This window comes from Bos indicus, chromosome X (assembly GCF_029378745.1).
Source record: "Bos indicus isolate NIAB-ARS_2022 breed Sahiwal x Tharparkar chromosome X, NIAB-ARS_B.indTharparkar_mat_pri_1.0, whole genome shotgun sequence".
In the NCBI taxonomy this organism is placed as follows: domain Eukaryota; kingdom Metazoa; phylum Chordata; class Mammalia; order Artiodactyla; family Bovidae; genus Bos; species Bos indicus.
This window is the reverse complement of record NC_091789.1, coordinates 18,888,891-18,913,327: the sequence shown is the minus strand read 5'-3', so window position 1 is coordinate 18,913,327 and position 24,437 is coordinate 18,888,891. Positions and strand designations below refer to the sequence as shown.

At 45.4% G+C, this 24,437-nt stretch overlaps 2 long non-coding RNA genes across 3 annotated transcripts; one reads left to right on the top strand and one right to left on the bottom strand.

The window, feature by feature from the left end:
• Positions 1–371: 371 nt before the first annotated feature.
• Positions 372–16,391, top strand: LOC139180932 (uncharacterized). Of its 2 annotated transcripts, none has more exons than XR_011565119.1 (4): positions 372–1,198; positions 1,735–1,820; positions 9,487–9,608; positions 13,379–16,391. It is a non-coding gene; the product is annotated as an uncharacterized lncRNA (long non-coding RNA). The 2 variants fall into 2 exon arrangements; XR_011565118.1 differs by having other exon boundaries at positions 5,883–9,608; positions 13,379–16,390.
• On the bottom strand, positions 8,281–10,307 carry LOC139180933 (uncharacterized). Its single transcript, XR_011565120.1, has 3 exons — positions 10,221–10,307; positions 9,434–9,527; positions 8,281–8,433 (listed from the first exon to the last, which is right to left on the bottom strand). It is a non-coding gene; the product is annotated as an uncharacterized lncRNA (long non-coding RNA).
• Positions 16,392–24,437: the final 8,046 nt, after the last annotated feature.

Here is a 24,437-nt window from a genome sequence, read left to right as displayed (position 1 = left end):
GAGGAGTCAAGGAGGATGCCAAGGTGCTTGGCCTAAGCAATATGAAGAAAATAACTTTCATTTACAAAGGGGAAGAAGACAAGAGGAAGAACAGAGTTGGGAGGGGCAATAAAGCAGTCAGTGAGGAAAACCTTCATGAATACCAAACCTATTTTTTTTTTAAAAGTAAACTTATAAACTCCGAAAAACTAAGATTCCCTTAAATGTTCCTATATATATGCAATATATTAAGTAAGAGTTCAACTAAAATCCCAACTCCAAACAGGTGAGTTAATTACATATTTTCATTTGGAACAAGAGTCACATCCCCTTCGGGTTGAGCTATTGTGGGTATCCAGGGAAGCTGACCTGTAGCACTGTCTCATAAAAACACATGATTTGTGAAAGAAATTGGAGTGCCATTGCCCTAAGTAAACAGTGAATTATGTGCATATATGTGATGATGATGTCAGAGAAAGTAACTTAATGATCTGAGTGTTAATTTGATTTTCTGGTATTGGTAATAGACTAAAAGCAAATGCCTCTGGTAACATCAGATACCCCTTCATTTTTATCTTTTCAAAGCTGATGCAGATGACCAGATGATTATTTTCTTTCAGTCTTTTAATATAGAAAATTAAGAGATTTCTTAGCATTCAACCTTGCTTACATTCCCTGGTCACGGTGCACTCTTTGAACATGCAGCTCTGGATTATGCTGGCTAGTGTTTGGGGCTTTCCCATTAATGATGCAGGCAACATCTGCAGCGTAGGTGCCAATAATCTGTCTGAGAGATGCATGAATAAGCAGGGAAATGTGTTCACAGAACCTCATGCAAGCCAAGGAACTCAGAAGGCCAAGTGAGTGGCGGGCTCAGCAGGGAGGGTGGGCACCTGGCTGACTCCTCTGCTCCAAGTGCAGAGGGCCTCGCCCCCATCCTGTAAGATGCAGAGTCCTGGGCCCTGGCCCCTGCCCTTCACCCACTGCCCGCCTGGGGAAACCTAGGCCCTGCCCCTCGTTTCTGATCCCGCCTCCTTATGGCCATTAGCCCCGCCCATCCGCAGCCCTCTTCTCCCGCCCCTTCAGTCCTAGCTCCGCCTCCACATTGCGCCTGCGCACTTGCAACCATCTGCTCTTGAGCGCAGGGCCTGCGCAGGCGCCAGTAGGGCTCTCAGCCCTGCCCACCCCGGCCCTGGGCCCGCCTCCATGGAAACCGCAGGTGAGGCTTGGTGTGTCAATTAAGATCAGAATGGTAGTGGGATTTCATGGTGTTTGGCAGTCTAAATGCAAATGCCTCAGGTAAAATCATACCCACTGACCTGAAATAGGGCCAATGGGAGATGGCTTACAGTCTTTTGTGACACTCGTTCTGTAGCAGGAGAGGATAATTAAGGGATACAAAGTTCCAGCTGCAATTAGAGAAAAAGAGAAGCGATCTGAGCTTTGCATCCTGATGAACCTCTGGGGCAGGAAATGAGACACTGAAGCTTGAGGCCCTCTAGACTGAACGGCAAGAACAGAATTGCTGCCACCTTCAGCCCAAGATCTTTATGACACCCAGCCACCCTGAAGAACTACAGGCAGAACACACTGCCAGTCTTACTCTCCTTTCCTGTGGGGATGGGGGGGGGGGGGGTGTAACTGACCACAGTAGGGCTATTTGCTGGGAAAATGTTTTTTTTTTTTTTTCATATTTATTAATTTGGCTGCGCTGGGTCTTATTTGTGGCATGTGGAATCTATTTTCCGAGCCAAGGATCGAACATGGGCCCCCTGCATTGGAAGCATGGAGTCTCAGCCACTGGACCACCGGGGAAGTCCCTGCTGAAATGTTTAAACTTGGTAAGTTATACGTAAGACCTGCAATTTTAGTTAATTGCATTTCTAATTCCAGTTAGAACTGGAAAGTGTATCCATATGTTTAAAGAATAAACAATGCCAAAAAACTCTACCCACTTAGCTAATTTAATTCTGCTATTACAAAGTCTTTATAAGACCTAATGGTGTGGCATAATAAAAGATGTCTCAGGCACAAGGGACCGAGATTCTAATGCAGGCTTCAGCAGGAATTAATTGTGTGCTTGCTGCTTCTAGTTTGGTCCTACTGACTTCTCAACTAATCTTCTCTGAAACCATGCTGGTCACCCTACCTCTCCTTGCCCTTGGGAATATCCGAAGATTTCTCCAGGATCCCCAAATATGCATTCATGGCCTTCATGAAGTGGCTAAAAGTATCACTTCTCATAGGGAGGTGTTAGATCACCTGCTACCTTTAGGGGATTGGGCTTCCCAGGTGGCTTGGATGATAAAGAATCTGCCTGTAATGCAGGAGAGCAGGGTTCGATCCCTGGGTCAGGCAGATCCCCTGGGGAAGGGAATGGCAACCCACTCCAGTATTCTTGCCTGGAAAATCCCATGGACAGAGGAGACTGGCGGGCTACAGTCCATGCAGTCGAACAGAGTCGGACATGAATGACTGACTAACATTAAGGGGAATACTTCCCTGAACAAAGGGGGGAGCTTAACAAAGAGGGGAACTTTTAGCATGGCCTGGAGACCCCATCCCTTTGCCACCCACTCCTGTTCTTAACACATCAGCCTTCAGAGCTTAATGCTCCGCCCTGGTTCAGGTGACAATGCCCATGAGAGAGCCGCAGCTTCCCTGATCATGCTGGTGTTCATTGTGAGTAAGAAACACATACAAGTGAGATCTTCTGAAGCAAATGGATTTTATTGGCAGAACACAAGTATTTAACAAAATACAAGAAACTTAAGCAACAAATACATTTTAAAGACACAGAAATGAGGCTAGCTCAGGGAAACTCAGCAGTATGTCTTTCTCTCTCTCTCTTTTTTTTTTTTTGGCCATGCAATGAAGCATGTGGGATCTTAGTTCGCCCACCAGGGATTGAACCCCTCCCCTCTATATTCGAAGCACGGAGTCTTAACCACTGGACTGCTGGGGAAGTCCCAACAGTATGTCTTTTTACATTCTCTTCAGTAAAGGTTACTAGTGAACCTTTGCAGGCTCTCACTCATTCTTGTGGGTCTAGTCCCAAACTATAGCAAAAGTATTACTGGCTCAAATAGGATAAGATGAAAAGTATACCAAACCAAGTAGCTTCGCCAGGAAACTCGGTGACACAGAAAATAGAAGGCTGTGGGAAGGTTTGAGAGAAAAAGAGGCCTGCTAGAGAGACCAATGAGCCTGAGACAGGGCCTTCCACCCTGTGGAATACAAATACAGCGCACACACATGTTGACATGCCCCCATGGGTACACAATTTTTAAAGATTTCTTGAGTAAGCACAAAAGCATATATTACAGAAAATGAAAACAACCCAAAGTCCAAGCCATTCCCAAAGGCACAATACCCAAAGTCAATTTCTGGTCAAATGACCACTCGCTGATGTCACAGGGTCACTCCTTGAGCCGAAGTCCTCCACATGAAGTTGACGACTTCTGTAGAACTGCTGTGATTCTATGAAATTCAAAACCCTACGGACTAAAGGTTAACCTTATACACCACTAATGCAAATACTATGTATCCATAGAAAAACCAAGGCAAAACCAGAATACAGAAGCTGTAAATGGCATTACCCATTTCCCCAAGGAGAAACAGTCTTCCCTCTCAGTTCTAAAGTCTAAAAACACTTGGGGGTGGGCATTCATTTGTGATCATGGAAGAGTCTTTTTTATTATGTTTTTAAACCCCTTCATTGAGGTATGAGGAATGACTGACATACAAAAATATAGTACACATTTAAGGTATACAATCTAATGAGTCTGGAGATAGTTTACATCCATAAAGCATCTCCATAATCTATATCATAAACACACCCATCCACTCTGAAGTTTCATTCCACCTTCGTAATTTATTGTTATCTGGTAATAAAAACATGACGGAATAAGACCTACCCTCTTAGCCTTTCCAGTACACATCAGTTCTGGGGTCCGGAGGAGATGCCCAGGTGCTTGGTTCCTAGCTTTAACTATATCCTATATCCTGTAGCTCAGTACTCTGACAATCTACTAGAGGAAAATCTACAACAGGCCTTTCAGCATTCTGGAAGGTGCTCTGTCTGACTGATTGGGAGAGGCTGAGTAAACCAGTGAATCTCCTTAGGATTCACTGAAGTGATCCCACTGCTGTTCCTTTCCAAAGCTGATGAGAAGTAGGACAGTAGGCTTGCACATGAATAAGGAGAGGCGAAGGAAGCTCAGAAAGCCAACCCAAATCTAAACTGTGAGGTGGCCTGGCTGGCGACGCTCAGTAACCCATTTTGTGTGTGTGCTGGAGTCAGCATAGTGGACTGGGAGGGCAAATTCAAGTCCAGACGGATGAAGAGACCATTCACATTGTACAGGAATGCACATATTTTGCTCATTCTGTCCACTCTTTTGGACAGAGCTGCACACTACAATTCCATAACTAAAACTCTGCAGGATCTGAGTCCTTGCCTCCTACCAAATATTCGAGCAGGTCCTGTGCACCACAAGACACAGAAATCGGCCCTCTGCCAATTGGAGATCAAATCTCTGCTCCTTCAGAGCTCTTGAGAAAGGGATGGTGAGAGATGAAGTTCAGCTCCACTTGCAAGCAGACTGCTGACATCAGCAGAGCGATTTAAACCATCTCTAAACAAGGTTTGTGGTTTTAATCCTCATCCTGAGTGATCCTATTGATCACAGAGAATTCCCCCTGAGGACATATGTATGGGTAAAAAGCTCCTAGAGGATAAGCAGTCGCTCATACTTTTTACTTGTCCTTCAGGAGCTCTTTCCACAAGTTCCTCTTGAGGAAGTTCTCTGCACAGGTCTGACTATGGCTAAGACTTTGGAATCAGCACTTGGAGGGAGGGTGAAGATACCCAGGGGTATCTCACGGGGAGCACATTGTAAGGGAAACTAAAATAAGGAAAATGAAACTGCTCATGCTGAAAAGGGACAAGACATCTTTCTTGCCTTTCCTAAAAAACGGTGGAATACGGGTCAGTTCTTTGTCTGACTCTGCTGCTACTAAATCACTTCAGTCGTGTCTGACTCTGTGCAACCCCGTAGACAGCAGCCCACCAGGCTCCTCTGTCCCTGGGATTCTCCAGGAAATGGGTTGCCATCTCTGACTCTCTGCAATGTATGCAAATCTTTTCTGTAAGTTAAATAAGCCTCTTGGTAATCTGAGAAACCAAGAGTGTTCCGTCAGGGACCTGGCAGCAAAAGCAGTGACCAAGAGCCCATAAAGCTACAGGAAAAGGGCAGAAAATATCGCTGCAGAAAAACAATCAATAGTGTAAGCAACAGCAGTTCCTTCTCAGAACTCCCTTAGATTACATACTGTGCAACAGTACAGCAGGACAGAGAGCTCCCCTTCCACAACAGCTGTTTTCCACGGGTCTAGGCCACACAGAACAAGGAAGAGACAGCCAAGCCTTCACTTGCAGACAAAATCACAATTCACTTGGGAAAATGGACAATAATCCTGTTCCCGTAGTAAATGTCCTAGTTTACAAGAAACCCGTATTTTCTTATAGTATACCCATCAGGGTCCATTATTATCTTCTGTCCCTCAGCTGTGCTAACCCAAAGGAAGGCCACAAGAATGGAGAAAGGAGACAGGAAAAGAGCCCTGAACCCACAATGCCCACCACAGTCGTCACACCAGAGACCGTTGTCCTCCCCACTGTCAGTCTTTCCTTATACTCTCAGAGCCTCCTCCTCATAGCCCTGCTGGGCCCAAATTTCCCTAATCAAGAGAAAGCAAAAGCCTGAAATGGGGAAACCATGGGACCTTTTCCCTCCCCACGTTGAGCTCCCCTTTCCTCTCCCCGACTCCAGTAGCACACCACCACAAACAATGCAGAACTGTCCCTCCACTGTTGTACCAACACCACTTTCTTCCTTCAGAATGCAGAGAAGGCCCCTTGAGGCAATGTCACCCCCATCAACAGGAAGACCCAAATGGAAGAGAAGCCACCAGCAGCCAGCCTTTCTGCTAGAAAGGCTTTCTAGCAGACACACAGAGGGGAGAGAGAGCCACAGCCTGGGGGTGTAGCCCTCTCCAGCAAGAGGAATACAAGGGCTTTATGCTCCAGCTGGGGCACCTGACTCCGGAGGTTCCTGGACATCCAGACTCATCGGCATATGCGCAGAAAGAAGCAAATGGCCCCGGATTCATGGACAGTTCATTGACAAGACCCATCGGACCTCTTTCTTCCACACAATGTGCAGAGTGTGCTCAGTGGAAGAGTGCAGAAAGTGAACATGGAAAGTTCCAACCACATTCCTACAGAGTTGGGACTCCTCGGGAATCCCAATGTGCCCTTGCTCTGCACAAAGGCACAGAATTCTGACATCAGGCTACCGCCAACTTCTGCCCCTGACTCAACATTTCCCATGCCCCACATGCTGCCGTTGCCAATATGCGCCTCCTTTAGGAGTTTACCAAGGCACCTGAGGTGTGTGAGTGTTGAAGGAAGAAGTGTCTGGCTGCTAGATCACTAGAACACACCAGCAACAGCAGCTCACTTTCATGTGCCTCTTTATGGTAGTCCCAACAGAAGAGTTGAGTGGTCTACTCAACCAAGTGTAGTCACCATCAGTGGGCACCTCCCGGGAGACTCTCTCAGACTACTGCTCTAGGCCACAGTATAGGAGGGGGAAAGCTCACCTTTCCCCAGATGCTTTTGACAGCCTATGGCAGTGCATAGACTGAAGCAGGAACACAAGAATATCCCTAACAGTGAACTCCAAAATTCTGAGGAATGCTGTAACATAGGGTAAAGCCTTCATCATCAAAGTCTCACCTTTGCCACAAAGTAATCCACTCTCATGTCACACTCAGCGATGTGCACTATTATCTTCAGTCCCCATGCTACAATGATCCCAGGCAGTACCAGGGACTGAGAAATAGGTAGCAGACACTTTTGACCACAGAAAGTCCAATGCACCTTTCACACTGAGGGCCTATGTCCTCCTGTCCAGCTTTCTCCTTGTGCTCTGAGAGCAGCTCTATAGAGGGTCACTCTTCCCGGCCCCTTCCCCACCTCTAGGCTTTAGGAACCCCAACGAAGGTCCGTATGTAGTCAGTCATTCCATCTTTCCTGATCAGGGGCGTGCTTTCCCCTTTGAGCCCCTAATCTCTCCAGTACTTCTCCTGAAAAGAACCGACAATCAAAAGTGGCTGAGAACCGCTCACGAAACTCATTTAGTTCAAGACTAAATTGGTACAGCTACTATGGAAAACAGTATGAAACTCCCTCAAAAAGTTAAAAACAGAACGACCGTCTAGTCCAGCAATCCCACTTGTGGTGTGTATCCAAAGGAATACCTCACACCAAGAATTTATGGAACATTAACATTCCCACGAGTGAGTAGACATTCACTGAGGTACTGTCTCATGAGCCTAAGTGACATGGCTGGCCTAGGAATGAATTCCTGGAAAGGAACCAGAAACCCAGATTCCATCTCAAATTCAGAAAAAGATTACCTTCTCTTTCCATGAAAGCCCTGATTTGTGAGACTGTCACCAATTTGAGAGTCACCTTTGTGGAATCCTCAACCTTGTGACTTATTTTTAAGTGCCCATACACAGAAGATTTACTGACTAAACCATCCATTTAGGTTTTCTTGACCCCTGCCTCCAATGAAGTCAGCTAAGATGACTTTGATGGGCAGTGGGAACAAGTGTGTATGGAAGGGCAAGAAGACCTCACGGTTATTCTTAAGTTTCACAACTGTTTTGACTAGGAAATAAGCCAGTTTTGATCATCATCATGTCACTTGGTGAAGGAACATGGGCCTAGGACAGGTTTTTCTAAGTATCTCAGGCTTCAGGTTTTCACTGAGTAGGAAACTATCACCATCCCCATCTTTCAGAGCTTTAAAGTAATTTCACCAATTACAGGGATAAACAAAAAGTCTTTAAACATGCCCTCTAAAGACTACACACTTTAGTTTCCAATCACAAGGAAATGTGCATTTTCTTTTAAACCTTGGTGAATGAAATTCAGGTTCTGTGATGCCTCCTTCTGGATAAAACCCATGCTAATAGAGCAACAGAGGAGCCCGAGGTTTCTATGAAACTAGAGGTTAGAAGTGTCTCTGAATGCACCTTGGAAGAGTTCACATTTCTATTTAGCGCTTTCCCCCCACCCCAACTGTGAAAACTCTTCCACACATTTTCAACAAATTAACCACTGCCCAGGAAAGAAGTAACTTTACACAGACAATGAAAGAGAGACCTTTTCGGCACTGCCAGTTAACAAGCACCTTCTTGGTGCCTGAACTTGGTGCTGAGCCACATCAGCTTCGGCATAAGGCGTCAGAGATGGCCAGAAAAGAAAGTTGCTCAGAGCAAGGCAAAGTGTGAGTTGCTGGGCTACCTCTTGGCATCATAGCAGGATTAATGAGGCTGGTTTCCAAGAAGGCCAGTAATATCTGAGGAAGTTTGCTGGCCCTGTGAAAGGAAACAAACAAACGTTTGGTTGAAATGGGGGTCTGGACATGTAGGGAGACGAGCTAAATGAAGCCACAATGTTCTGTTCCCATATTCTGGAAATGGTGTACTAATTCCCTCTGTACCTCCTGTGTGCTGAGTGCTTTACAAAAACCATACAAGAGATATCCCTGAGAGCAAGGTTTGATTCCCATTTTGCAAATGTGGAAATTGAGGCTCAAAGATGACAGTAAGAAAGAGTCAGACTCAGACAATAAAATTTATTTTTAATGAAACACGATGTATTGTCTCAGCAACACCTGCAAAGCAAAGCAAAGCAAAAAAAAAAAAAAAATCCCGACAAACTGTGGAAAGGTAAATATTTAATGAAGTCCTGACCCGCATATTACTTGAATTGTTAGCCTACACCTCCAGGACCCCTGCAAAGTAAATGCCCACCCACTTATAGAGGGGATAGACTGGCAGACTATCATTCTCTGCCACTCACTTGGTGTACAGGCCTCATCTTTCTCCCCTTTCCTAAAGAGAGCTGGCTTTAAATTACATTCAAATCCATGTTCCCCTACCTGAAAAAAAAAAAAAAACAGCACTCCCACAGTCTCTGGATTCCTGAAGTTTGTTTTTCACAATCCCATCCAGTCCAGCCTGCTTCTGCCTGGTATTACAAGTGTCTTCCAAAAGGATAAAAAGACAGATCAGAGCTCTGATGTGAAAATGGCAAGATCAGGCTTTTTGGAAATGTGACATTCTAATAAATTCAGTACGTCTGTAATAATGGCACTCACGGTGAACTGGAAAAAGATGCCATTGACTAGTTAAAGACATTATAAACAGTGTCTGAGCAGCGCTCAGGGAGTGATCCTGACATTGTTGGAAGTTCCGATCTTAGAGACTCAGGGAAGACATTTCAACACCATGTTAAATAATGTTACAGCTGATGGGATGGATGCTACCCTCCTCCCAGCATTTGTGGCCCCACATAACATAAGGTTGCACTTACTCATCTGGCAGGTCTGGACAGCTAATTCCGGGTCCACTCTCTTCTCATTACAGGCCCATCGGCTGGCCAGTACTAGATTTTTCCATCACAGGTCCTGAAGGAAACAGTGATTATACAGATCTACAAGGAGACTTGCTTACAGATGGACAGCCTAATACAGCTGCAGGAAAATTAGGTAACTTGCAAGCTCGTAACATGAGTGGCTGGGGAAAACTTCCCCTTTCCCTTATCCACAAAACACCAAGGCAGCCAAGGGCCGTCAGCTGTCCTAACACCGCACGCAGTCCCTCAGAGCCTTACTGTCTCGTTTCACGTGGAAAATAACAGAAATACCCTCAATGGTGAAGAAAGGTCACAAAAATGGCCAAGATCAACATTTGAACCAATCCCCGGCAACGATATATCCACCCCAAACACCCTACAATAGAAAGCAGAATCAGCTCCATGGTGGCCGCCAGTCACCAGACTGTCTGGCACCCCCACCCACCCAGCCAAAAGCACCCGCCCTTCCCTCTCTTTAAGCCGCAAACACTACAAAGCATTAAGACTATAACTGGGAAGGAGGCTCCGAGACCCACATTTAAACCAAGAAAATCTTCTTCAAGTTTCAGCATGCCGTTACAATAATGCCCAACACCAAACCCGGAAGTGCCTGAGAGATCTTCTCCGCCATCCACCCAGGAGCCCGCAGACACGTCTGTCAAAGTGTCCGTCAGGACACACCATTTACCCGACTCTCCACTCACACCGCAGACAGCCAAATACGAATAAAGTTAGTAAAACTTACACTTTTGCCATTTCCGGAAAGGGAGCCGCCATGTTAAATCCTAACCGAGGAAAACGGTCTACGGAAGCCCCATAGCACAATCCAGACAGTCAGGAGCTTAGGCACGTGCTAGGGCTTCTTCCGCCTTTCACACCCCCGCCTCCCAACATCGTCATTGGTGGGCCTGCGATGATTGATGGGGACAATGGCCATTCCTCTCAGCTAGGTCTACTGGTGGGAAACTGTCCATTTCCCAAGGCCCAGCTGACGTCATGAAATCCCTGCTCGTATTCCTAAGTCTTTCTATATCCGTGTCCATCCCTCAAGGCCTAGCTCTACTTCTTAGGCCTTTGCACATACATCATGCTTTGTTTCTTGTCATCTTAGTCTTTGGAAAGCATGAACATTCCATTTACCCGGGCCTAGATCAACTAGGTCCCCCTCCAGGAAGCCTTGGAGAAGGCGATGGCACCCCACTCCAGTACTCTTGCCTGGAAAATCCCATGGGCGGAGGAGCCTGGTAGGCTGCAGTCCATGGGGTCGTGAAGAGTTGGACACGACTGAGCGACTTCCCTCTCGCTTTTCACTTTCATGCATTGGAGAAGGAAATGGCAACCCACTCCAGTGTTCTTGCCTGGAGAATCCCAGGGACGGGGGAGCCTGGTAGGCTGCCGTCTATGGGGTCACACAGAGTCGGACAAGACTGAAGTGACTTAGAAGCCAGGAAGCCTTCCAAGTTTTACTCCTTCCAGGCAAAATGTGAGTTCTTCATATTAGATACGGACATGGAGATGTATCAGAGCAGAGATGCAGAGGACTTGTTTCTGAGCCCTGGGGTCAGATAGTACTGGGCTGTGCATGTTGTGTGGGACCCAAGGCTTGCACCTGGATATTTTGCAAGTCAGTTCAGGTTGCAGACTTTGGGGAAGACCAGGGAACACTGACAACAGGCTAACTCTTAGAAGCTTGCTAGGATTGGTACGACCGTTTTCAGGAATTTCATATCCTTTCCTGCTTTTCTATCTCTGAAAATCTTGTCCTTCCTACAAGGCCCAGGCATAAATCACTTCCCTAACTTTTTCCTGAATTCATGTTCCCACCCCAACCACAAGAGTTATTTCTCCTATTGCTATAGGAAGAAAGATATGAGGATTTCATATCTCTGCTGCAAATGTCACTAAGCTTCACAGTTATCCAAAGTGAGACTGGAAGCCCCCTTCCTTCCAGGAGGCCTCTTGCTGAGAGATTTCTGCACCTGCTCACAATTTGTGAATTGTACAAACGAGAAGGCGCAGTTCCCCTAGGCTTTACTACTTTGAGTGTTTAACTCATCTACACTCTACATGGTGTGTGGACCACAGAGGCACGGGGTCCCTTAGCTGGAATGCATGGTCACAGTGCACAGTGCTCCTAGGAAAGTGATCTAATGCTAGCACTGTCCCTCCCATGGGAAAGATCATTTGAGGCTTCGTGGTGTGCAGTGTTATGCAGCAGTCCATGATGTTGCCCTACACACTGTGACGGCTAATTTTATGTGCCAACTTGACTGGTCATGGAGCATCCAAATTAAACATTATTTCTGGTTGTATCTGTGAGGGTGTTTCTGGATGAGTCTCATTTGTATTCCTCCCTGTTCTCATTCTAAAGAATGAACACCATAACCACCTGTTTTGAGTGGCTCCAGGAACTAAGAGTGTACTTCACATTTTGTGGAACCATTGTTTTGTTGCATCCTAGATGTGCTTCTTCTAGGGAACGAGAACTTCTAAACCAGCAGAGATCAGACTTGCAGGGATACAAAGTACAAGTGTTGCAGATGGATCAGATTTATTTATGAGAGACACCACCTTTGTTTCTGCCCCTCTGTTCTGAAGCTTGCAAATCTTGGCAATGGGAGAAACAGCACCATAAATGGGTTCCTGGATCATAGTGGATATTACCTCCTAGCAGCCTGAGCTACAATGCTCCTTGCCACATGCTCCACACAGCAAGCATACCGATTCACCCTAAACGTTTTGGGCACCACAGGATCTGCTACATGATAAGAGCCAAGAGGCTGACCTAGTAGCATGGAGAGCCTGTTTTAGCTGTGGATCCACATTAGCCTGGGCGTGGTGGGAATAACAAGTGCTTTTTGAAGTCTTGGATGGTGGCCAAAATCTCTGCAATTCCCATAAGGATAAGCTACCCCATTTTACTTCCTCTATTGATAAGGAAGGTGATTCGCTCCTTCTCAACCTCATAGCTCTTTCTCCAGTGGCCAGGGAGCATGGGGCAGTAGACAGGAGATGAGAGTCTGTCTCTGCCTGGAAATTTCTGAAGTCAGGAGGTTTCCTGGAGCAGTCTATTCCAGCAGGGTGAGCAGAGACCATTATGTGGTGGATTACGGAAGAAAAGGATGGGGACAAACTGCCACACCCAGTCTTAACTCTGCATCCCTCAGAAGGTGCAGAAGATGATCTCAGTGTTTTCAGAGATAGAACCAGTTGGAGCACAGAGGTTAGAGGAAGCAACAGAACGTTAGGATAGCCCTGACACTTACCAGCCACATAGAAATAGATGACCATTCATCACCACATTTATCCTCACAGCAGTGCTTGTGTGGGAGATACATACAGCCTGGCCTTAAAAAAAGCCCTCAATAAATGGAAAAAAAAATATGCACACTCCTCTCAAGTCTTCCCCAGGCCTAAAATCCCTTGGTCTCCTATAAAACACAAAATGTGTCAATTGATTAATTATTTAATTGATACCTGCCAATCCTGTATTAGGAGTACAGATGAGAAGAAGACCCACTCCCCCACATCCAAATCTCAGCATGTTTCTCTCCTGCCTGCTGACTTGGACTTGCATACCTTGGTCAGGTAGCTCACATCTTAATGGATAAGTCATTCTTTAACACAAGTAGGTAATAATACTGAGATAAAGAGGTAAATTCCAGCTCTGATAAGAGAACAGAGAACTTTCTTTGACATCTGCATCCTGAGGAACCCCTCAGGCAGGAGGTGACACGTTGCAGCTTTGGGGGACCCCTAGACCAGGATGGCAAGATATGAGTTGTGGACACCCACAGCCTATAAAATCTTTATGAATAATCAGAGAGAGACCCGAGCCCACCCACCCAGCGGGCACATCTTCAATCAGGACAGACTGTGACACTCTTGCTTTCTTTTCCCCAGGAGGATGATTTCAATGAGCACAAGGTTTTAATGACTGCCCTCTGCCCTCCCTGCCTCGGCCGCCGCACAACCAACTTGCGCCGCCTCACTCCAAGGCCATGTGAGCCTTGTGCCTGCACATGCCCGCCAGGTCTCATGGCCACGTGGAACAGGGTGGGCCTGTGGATGTCAGCACAGAAGGCAAGGTCGACGGCTTCACCCAAGAAGCAGTTCAGGCAGCCATCATCCCCATGTTGGACCAGGTCAACACCTGCCTGGACCACCTGGAGGAGAGGAATGACCACCTCCCTGGCCGCCTCCAGGAGCGCTTGAATCTAGCTGGCAGACACATCTTGAGTTCCAGCAGCTGCTCAGGGAGGCCCCAAGCGATTGGCAGCCCCTAGTGGAGCCCTCCAGGGGCCCTGGGGCCAGGCCTCAACCCTGCCTGCCTGAGCCCTCACCACCTGGCTTAGGGTGGCCTGCAGATGTCTTGGGGGATCTGCCTGCCTGGGCCATCCTTCTGGTACTTCCCTTTGTGGGCCTGGCATATCCCACCTCCTGGCATCCCCACCTAGGGTCAGGTGTGGGCCTGTGACCCACCTAACTTGCCTGCCTGCTCAACTCCTGGATGCTGCTCACTCTGCCCAGGCCTTGAGTGTTCACACTGAAGTAGTCTCCAACAGTGTGTGCACACTCACCACACATACACACATTAAAGGTCTGTAATAGTCTCAAGTTTTTATAATATGGGCAAACCTCATACAAAAGAAGGGGTTAGGCTTGATTTGGTGGATTCTAAATGGAGGCCAAATGTCCCTTTTGAGAGGGTCCTTGGCTTTATCAGGGGAGTTCGGATGCCTTCTGGCTTGACCTCAACCGCAATTACAAAAAATGCACATACTAAGCAGTGTGCAGTTGTTACCTGATGCTAAGTGTTCCTGGGAACTGGTAGAATAATCCTAGATGAGAGGGTCAGGGTCTCCCTGAGCCTTCTGAGTTTCAACCTCTGAGAAGAACCCTTTTTTCCTAACCTCCAAAAGCACTCCCTCCATTCTGTGCTAGGTACTACTGCGGGGGTGTCCTGGATCCCTTAGCAGTAGTTTTGCCTTAAAGGCAGTTTCCAGTTAGCCTCTGGAAGGTGTGTGGCTATCCTGCTTCACTCTGTAAGTTGCCAGGGTTAACTGGTACAGGTAGTTTGGGGTGAGGCCAAGAGGAAGTTTCACAAGTGTTACAAAGGATTCACCTGACCACCCTCTATTCTAAGGACTCTGGGTGTGAATAAATCATGCCTGGGAATTGAACGTGAGCTATTCCTTTGTTAGGCTAGTGTGGTGACTAAAATGCCAGGCACTTCTGTTGGCCAGACCTAAGAATCTTTTTGGTTATAGAAATCAAATTAGGCCTGGGTGGATTATCTGTAGATTTCATTCACGGGACCTCCAAGGTTAATTACCTGTGGCCAGAGATCTGTACATGTGTTTCAGTCCACTCAGAATGCTATAACAAAATGCCACAGACTGGGTGGCTTAAATAGCTCACATTTATTTTCTCATAAGGCTGGAGCCTGAAAGCCCAAGAATAACACTGCCAGCAGGATTGGTTTCTGGTGAGACCTGTCTTCCTGGCTTGCAGATGGTCCCCTTCTCTTTGTGCCTTCACATGGTCTCTCTTTTACGTGTTTGTAGAGAGAGAGAGAGATCTAGTGTCTCTCCCTCTTACAAGGACATTCATTCTATCAGAATAGGGCCCCACCCTGATGACTTCATTTAACCTTAATTATATCCTTAAAGGCCCCATCTCCAAATATAGTCACATTGGGAATTAGGGCTTCGACATATGAATTATGGGGAGGGGGAGCACAATTCAATCCATAACATGTCAGATGATCCCCAGATGTATGTTATATCTTCTTTGCTACTGATGTTAACTGTCACCACCTAGGCTCATCTATGCCTGGCCCCCTCCAATATGCTACAAATCAGAGAGCCCATTTCCATGGCATCACTTCTCAACGGCAAACTCAGTCTCAGCGGAAGCCTTTGCAAGCTTTTGATGCTTCCCTCACCCACTAATTTCTCAAGGTAAGGGTTACAGGAAAGATGCTTTAATTTCTTTGGAGGGCAAAGTTAGCAGTGAATGGGTAGACCCGCATAAGATTCAATACGGTACTCTCATGTGCAGAAGTTTTGAATTTCCTCCCCTACATTATGCCAGTAGCCTTCTAACCACTCAATACCAAATGTCACAGGCTAGCATCTGGTCCAGGTTTGCATTAGACAACCCAGAAAACAGAATGACAGCCTGCTGCCTGAGCTCACCACTGCAAATAAAATTCATGAATGCCTACCACTCTTTCCATTTAACTCTATTCCTTTACTGACACTGCATCTCACTTGCCATCCCTGGGTAATATACCTTAAGTCAATCTAGAAGGATGACAGCATCTTTGGACGGTAAATAATATTACCATCTCCATGAGGTGGCCCCTTTCCCTCTGCACATAAATACATAGGGCCCATGGGATAGAATGAATGGACAGCAGTTATTGAATCATATCATGAAAATGACCGTTTAATACTTCTCATTAGGAATGACTTCATCTTTGCACCATAAGCATTTTATCTTTCCAACTTGGGGACAAAGGAGGGTTAATAAACAGTTAATTTCAGTACTCCCTTTCTGGGAAAAAAGATTAGTGCAAGCTCTTCAGGATTCTATCATTCCTGTTGTCAGCGAGTGTAAACGAAATGGAAATATGATTCAGTCGGGACCATTGAGAGGTGAAAAGTGTACTAGGGTGCTTCTAAGAAACGTTTCCTCTCCCCCAAGAACTAAATGCACAGAGGGGTGGTCCTTTTGTTTTCCCTGTGGAAATGGTTGGATCTGGATGTGACTCCTGGGAACTGCTGTAGCCATCTTGCCAAGAGCCTGACAATGAAGCCAAATCATGGAGGATGACAGATACAAGGGAATCACAGAGAAGTGGAACTGGAGCTCTGTGTCTAGAGCCTGCTATACCTCTGGATTTCTCCCCTGATGACACTAAAAAACAGGGAAGCTCTTAATAAGTATGTAACAGGTATTAGAAACCCACATATGTGGTTTCCTCTGTGTGTCTATCTGTGTGTGTGTATCTTGCTCAATGTAAATTATTAGAGTCACTGGGCTTCTTGCTGGCGCAGTGGATAAGAATCTGCCTACCAATGCAGGGGACACAGGTTTGATCCCTGGCCCAGGTAGATTCCACATGCTGCGGAACAACTAAGCCCGTGTGCCACAACTACCAAGCCCACGTGCGGCAACTACTGAGGCCTGTGCGCCTAGAACCTGTGTCCACAGCAAGAAGCCACTGCAGGGAGGAGCCCATGCGCCACAACAAAGGGTAGCCCTCACTCTCTGCAACTAGAGAAAGCCCACATGCAGCGCAACCAAAAATGAGGACCCAGCACAACCAAAACCAAAGTCATTTAAAAAATAAATTTTTAGAGTCACTGAAGTCAAGTATTAGCCATCATCCAAATAGGCACTGATTTACAGGAGTGTAATGCAAATCAATTAGATGATTAAACGGAGGCTGAAGAAGGGAAGGAGATTTGCCTAAGGTCACTCCGGAAGTTAGTAGCAGATATAAGACTAGAACCCTAGTATTGGCCTGGGAGAGGCTGCAACTCTCCAAATATTCTAGGATGCTAATGAAGAGTAGAAGGGACAAGAAAAAAGGATCTCAAAATGACAGACTTTCAAGAGGCACCTCTCTAAATGACCCGTCATCAGATATATTTTTAAAATATGCATTCTTAAAGAATATATCAAGAGAAGGATGGCTTGGGACAACTAGCTGTCTCACCTGACATATATCTCTGCCCATCTCAAGATTTAGTAGATGGCACTGTGGGCAGAGTAGGCTCTACAGGAAAGGTACCCTTCACCTCTCCTTTCCAAATCTAGACTTCACTTTCCCTCAGTTCTCCTCTTCCCAGGCCCGAGACCTGGCCTGTGAGGAATACTATAAACACCCAGGCAGATGCTTTATCTGTGGCACTGATTCATGAAATACAAAACTGTTGTTTTTCAAGACTCAAATGAATTCAGTACTCATTCATCTTCTCCACCTGTGCAGGCACAGACTAAAACAAACACACAGACTGCCACCTAGGGGTTATTTTTCAGTTTAGTTCAGTTCAGTAGCTCAGACCTGTCTGACTCTGTGCGACCCCAAGGACTGCAGCACGCCAGGCCTCCCTGTCCATCACCAACTCCTGAAGCTTGCCCAAACTCATGTCCATCGAGTCAGTAACGCCATCCAACCATCTCATCCTCTGTCATCCCCTTCTGCCACCACCTTCAATCTTTCCCAGCATCAGGGTCTTTTCCAGTGACTCAGTTCTTCACATTGGGTGGCCAAAGGATTGGAGTTTCAGCTTCAGTATCAGTCCTTCCAATAAATATTGAGGATTGATCTTCTTTAAGGTTGACTGGTTGGACTCCACTCACTCCAAGGGACGCTCAGGAGTCTTCTCCAACACCATAGTTCAAAAGCATCAATTCTTCAGCACTCAGCTTTCTTGATGGTCCAACTCTCACATCCATACATGACCACTGGAAAAAACCATAGCTTTGACTAGATGAACCTTTGCGGAAAGTAATGTCTCTGCTTTTTAATATGCTGTCTTGGTTGGTCATAGTTTTCCTTCTAAGGAGCAAGCGTCTTTTAATTTCATGGCTGCAGTTACCATCTGCAGTGATTTTGGAGCCCCCAAAATAAAGTCTGTCAGTGTGTCCATTGTTTCCCCATCTATTTGCCATGAAGTGATGGCACTGGATAACATGTTCTTAGTTTTCTGAATGTTGAGATTTACCCTAGCTTTTTCACTCTCCTCTTTTACCTTCATCAAGAGGCTCTTTAGTTCCTCTTCGCTTTCTGCCATAAGGATGGTGTCATATGCATATCTGAGGTTATTGAAATTTCTCCCAGCAATGTCGGCAAAGAGAATGCACTGGTCGTAGCAAACACCCTCTTCCAGCAACACAAGACATGACTATACACATGGACATCACTAGATGGTCAATACTGGTATCAGGTTCATTATATTCTTTGCAGCTGAAGATGGAGAAGCTCTATACTGCCAGCAAAATCAAGATCAGAAACTGACTGGCTCAGATCATGAACTCCTTATTGCCAAATTCAGACTGAAATTGAAGAAAGTAGGGAAAACAACTAGACCATTCAGGTATGACCTAAATCAACTCCCTTACGATTATATAGTGGAAAGGACAAATAGATTCAAGGGATTAGATCTGAAAGAAAGACTGCCTGAAGAACTAGGGTCGGAGGTTTGTGACACTGTACAGGAGGCAGTGATCAAGAACATCCCCAGGAAAAAGAAATACAAAATGCAAAAAGGTTGTCTGAGCACTCCTTAGAAATAGCTGAGAAAAGAAGAGAAGCTATAGGCAAAGGAGAAAAGGAAAGATATACCCATCTGAATGCAGAGCTCCAAAGAATAGCAAGGAGAGATAAGAGAGCCTTCCTAAGTGATCAATGCAAAGAAAGACGAGAACAATAGAATGGGAAAGAGTATAGATCTCTTCAAGAAAATTAGAGATACCAAGGGAATGCTTCATGCAAAGATGGGCACAATAAAGGGCAGAAATGCTATGGACTTAACAGAAGCAGAAGATATTAAGAAGAAGTGGCAAGAATACACAGAAGAACTATACAAAGAAAGCTTAATGACCCAGATGACCACGATGGTGTGATCACTCATCTAGAGCCAGACATGCTGGAATGCAAAGTCAAGTGGACCTTGGGAAGCATCACTACGAACAAAGCTAGTGGAGGTGGAATTCCAGCTGAGCTGTTTCAAATCCTAAAAGATGATGGTGTGAAAGTGCTGCACTCAATATGCCAGCAAATTTGGAAAACTCAGCAGTGGCTACAGGACTGGAAAAGGTCAGTTTCATTCCAATCCCAAAGAAAGGTAATGCCAAAGAATGTTCAAAGTACTGCACAATTGCACTCATCTCACACACTAGCAAAGTAATGCTCAAGATTCTCCAAGCCAGGCTTCAACAGTACGTGAACCATGAACTTCCAGAAGTTCAAGCTGCATTTAGAAAAGGCAGAGGGACCAGAGATCAAATTGCCAACATTTGCTGGATCATTGAAAAAGCAAGAGAGTTCCATTAAAACATCTACTTCTGCTTTATTGACTATGCCAATGCCTTTCACTGTGTGGATCACAACAAAATGTGGAAAATTCTGTAAGAGATGGGAATACCAGACCACCTTACATGCCTTCTGAGAAATCTGTATGCAGGCCAAGAAGCAACAGTTAGAATCAGACATGGAACGACAGACTGGTTCAAGATTGGGAAAGGAGTACGTCAAGGCTGTATATTGTCACCCTGCTTATTTAACTTATAGGCAGAGTACATCATAAGAATGCTGGGCCAGATGAAGCAAAAGTTGGAATCATGATTGCTGGCAGAAATATCAAAAACCTCAGGTGTTATTTATAGTGGAGGGGGCAATGGTCCAAACATTTGCTGTGTGCTCACGCTTGGCAAGCACTTTCCCTACAAGGATCTTAATTTCCTCGCCTATAACATGAGAGTGTTTTAGTCATTCATAATCTGGGGCACTCTGTCCCTAGATATTCTGGTTCAGAGGTGTGGAGTTAGCAAAGTCAAGGCCTGGACAGGTGTGAAACAAGAACAAAAACAGTCCCCCAGGGCTTCCACAGGCCCCATGTAAGAAATCTGTGATGTAGATGTTAAAAGGTGCTCCTCCAACAAGGTAGCCAGGTATCCTCACTCTCGGGCTCTGAAAGCCTTTAACAGCCTAATGCAAGTTGTGAACTATCAATAGATGTTAATATCACGCAACATTCTCAAAGGCATTTGACCATAGAACCAACACCTACTAACAGTCCAGGCACAACAGCATTTTCCAGATCACAGTTAAGAAAACCCTAGATTAGGTGTTTTAGCTCAGACTGTCTAAACAAAGTATCATACACTAGGTAGCTCAAACTACAGAAATCTATTTCTCACAAATTTGGTGGCTGTTAACGCCAAGATTAAGGCACCAGCATATGATGGCCTTCTCCCTATGTCCTCACATGGCCTTTCCTCAGTGTGTGTAGGCAGAAAGAGATCACTCTGTCTCTTCCTCTTCTTATAAGGCCATTAATCCTGTTGGATTAAGACTGTCCCCTCATGACCTCTTTTAAATTCATCTCTAAAACTTTTTATCTTCAAATATAATCACATTAGAGTTAAGTCTTGAAAAGACTAATTGGGGTGAGGAGTGGTTACACAAGTCAGGCTATAGCACTAGAAGATATCCAAGCCCACTCTGAGCCTATATCCTAAGATTCCCAGTGAACCATTTTGTCCTGACGAATCATTGTTCACAATATGAAGGAATTTCCTCTGGGAAAATAGTATAGATAACCTCAGTTCAGTTCAGTTCACTCAGTCGTGTCCGACTCTTTGCAACCCCATGAACCGCAGCACGCCAGGCCTCCCTGTCCATGGTAGACTGCCGAAGTCCACCCAAGCCCATGTCCATTGAGTCGGTGATGCCATCCAGCCATCTCATCCTCTGTGGTTCTCTTCTCCTCCTGCCCTCAGCCTTTCCCAGCATCAGGGTCTTCTCAAATGAGTCAGCTCTTCACATCAGGTGGCCAAAGTATTGGAGTTTCAGCTTCAACATCAGTCCTTCCAATGAATACCCAGGACTGATCTCCTTTAGGATGGACTGGATGGAGCTTCTTGCAGTCCAAGGGATGCTCGAGAGTCTTCTCCAACACCACAGTTCAAAAGAATCAATTCTTCGGCGCTCAGCTTTCTTCACAGTCCAACTCTCACATCCATACATGACCACTGGAGAAACCATAGCCTTGACTAGACAGACCTTTGTTGACAAAGTAATGTCTCTGCTTTTTAATATGCTGTCTAGGAGAAATCTGTGTACAGGTGAGGAAGCAACAGTTAGAACTGGACATGGAACAACAGACTGGTTCCAAATAGGAAAAGGAGTATGTCAAGACTGTGTATTGTCACCTGCTTATTTAACTTATATGCAGACTACATCATGAGAAACGCTGGACTGGAAGAAGAACAAACTGGAATGAAGAATGCCAAGAGAAATATCAATAACCTCAGATATGCAGATGACACCACCGTTATGGCAGAAAGTGAAGAGGACCTCAAAAGCCTCTTGGTGAAAGTGAAAGTGGAGAGTGAAAAGTTGGCTTAAAGCTCAACATTCAGAAAACGGAGATCATGGCATCCGGTCCCATCACTTCATGGGAGATAGATGGGAAAACAGTGGAAACAGGGTCAGACTTTATTTTTTTGGGCTCCAAAATCACTGCAGAAGGTGACCGCAGCCATGAAATTAAAAGATGCTTACTCCTTGGAAGGAAAGTTATGACCAACCTAGATAGCATATTCAAAAGCAGAGACATTACTCTGCCAACAAAGGTCCATCTAGTCAAGGCTATGGTTTTTCCTGTGGTTATGTATGGATGTGAGAGTTGGACTGTGAAGAAGGCTGAGCACTGAAGAAATGATGCTTTGAACTGTGGTGTTGGAGAAGACTCTTGAGAGTCCCTTGGACTGCAAGGAGATCCAACCAGTGCATTGTGAAGGAGATCAGCCCTGGGATTTCTTTGGAAGGAACGATGATAAAGCTGAAACTCCAGTACTTTGGCCACCTCATGCGAAGAGTTGACTCATTAGAAAAGACTCAGAAACTGGGAGGGATTGGGGGCAGGAGGAGAAGAGGACGACAGAGGATGAGATGGCTGGATGGCATCACTGACTCGATGGACGTGAGTCTCAGTGAACTCTGGGAGTTGGTGATGGACAGGGAGGCCTGGCGTGCTGCGATTCATGGGGTCGCAAAGAGTCGAATACGACTGAGCGACTGAACTGAACTGAACTGAACTGAACTGAAGTTGGTCATAACTTTCCTTCCAAGGAGTAAGTGTCTTTTAATTTCATGGCTCCAATCACCATCTGCAGAGATTTTGGAGCCCAGAAATACAAAGTCACCCACTGTTTCCAATGTTTCCCCATCTGCTTGCCATGAAGTGATGGGACCGGATGCCATCATCTCAGTTTTCTAAACGCTGAGCTTTAAGCCAACTTCTTCACTCTCCTCTTTCACTTTCAGCAAGAGGCTCTTTAGTTCTTCGCTTTCTGCCATAAGGGTGGTATCATCTGCATATCTGACGTTATTGATATTTCTCCCGTCAATCTTGTTTCCAGCTTGTGCTTTCTCCAGCCCAGCGTTTCTCATGGTGTACTCTGCATGTAAGTTAAATAAGCAGGTGACAATATACAGCCTTGATGCACTCTTTTTCCTATGTGGAACCAGTCTGTTGTTCCATGTCCAGTTCTAACTGTTGCTTCCTGACCTGCATACAGGTTTCTCAAGAGGCAGGTCAGGTGGTCTGGTATTCCCATCTCCTTCAGAATTTTCCACAGTTTATTGTGATCCACAGAGTCAAAGGCTTTGGCATAGTCAACAAAGCAGAAATAAATGTTTTCCTGGGACTTTCTTGCTTTTTCAATGATTCAAAAGATGTTGACAATTTGATCTCTGGTTCCTCTGCCTTTTCTAAAACCAGCTTGTACATTTAGAAGTTCATGGTTCATGTATTGCTGAAGCCTGGCTTGGAGAATTTTGAGCATTACTTTGCTAGCGTGTGAGATGAGTGCAATTGTGTGGTAGTCTGAGCATTCTTTGGCATTGCCTTTCTTTGGGATTGGAATGAAAACTGACCTTTTCCAGTCCCGTGGCCACTGCTGAGTTTTCCAAATTTGCTGGCATATTGAGTGCAGCACTTTCACAGCATCATCTATTAGGATTTGATATAGCTCAACTGGAATCCCATCACCTCCATTAGCTTTGTTCATAGGGATGCTTCCTGAGGCCCACTTGACTTCACATTCCAGGATGTCTGGCTCTAGGTGAGTGTGAGTGATCATACCATCATGATTATCTGGGTCGTGAAGATCTTTTTGTAAAGTTCTTCTGTGTATTCTTGCCACCTTTTCTTAATATCTTCTGCTTCTCTTAGGTCCATACCATTTCTGTCCTTTATTGAGCCCATCTTTGCATGAAATCGTCCCTTGGTACCTCTAATTTTCTTGAAGAGATCTCTAGTCTTTCCCATTCTATTGTTTTCCTCTATTTCTTTGCATTGATTGCTAAGGAAGGCTTTCTTATCTCTCCTTGCTATTCTTTGAAACTCTGCATTCAGATGCTTATATCTTTCGTTTTCCCCTTTGCTGTTCGCTACTCTTCTTTTCACAGCTATTTGTAAGGCCTCCTCAGAGAGCCATTTTGCTTTTTTGCATTTCTTTTCTTGGGGATGGTCTTGATTTCCGTCTCCTGTACAATGTCACAAACCTCCGTCCACAGTTCTTCAGGCACTCTGTCTATCAGATCTAGTCCCTTAAATCTATTTCTCACTTCCACTGTATAGTCATAAGGGATTTGATTTAGGTCATACCTGAATGGTCTAGTGGTTTTCCCCACTTTCTTCAATATCAGTCTGAATTTGGCAATAAGGAGTTCATGATCTGAGCCACAGTCAGCTCCCGGTCTTGTTTCTGCTGACTGTATAGATCTTCTCCATCTTGGCTGCAAAGAATACAATCAATCTGATTTCAGGGTTGACCATCCAGTGAACTCCATGTGTATAGTCATCTCTTGTGTTCTTGGAAGAGGGTGTTTGCTATGACCAGTGCGTTTTCTTGGCAGAACTCTATTAGCCTTTGTCCTGCTTCATTCTGTACTCCAAGGCCAAATTTGCCTGTTACTCCAGGTGTTTCTTGACTTGCTACTTTGGCATTCCAGTCCCCTATAATGAAAAGGACATCTTTGGGGGGGTGTTATTTCTAGAAGGTCTTGTACATAACCTCACAGAGGTGTATTTTCAAAGTGTTCTTAGTGCCTCCTTTGAAAGAGGTTGCCAAAGAACAAAGTATTACCATGATGACCAGTCCTTTTGGGTGGGGGCAGGGAAGTTGTCCTTTCTACAAATACTGGGACCAAAAC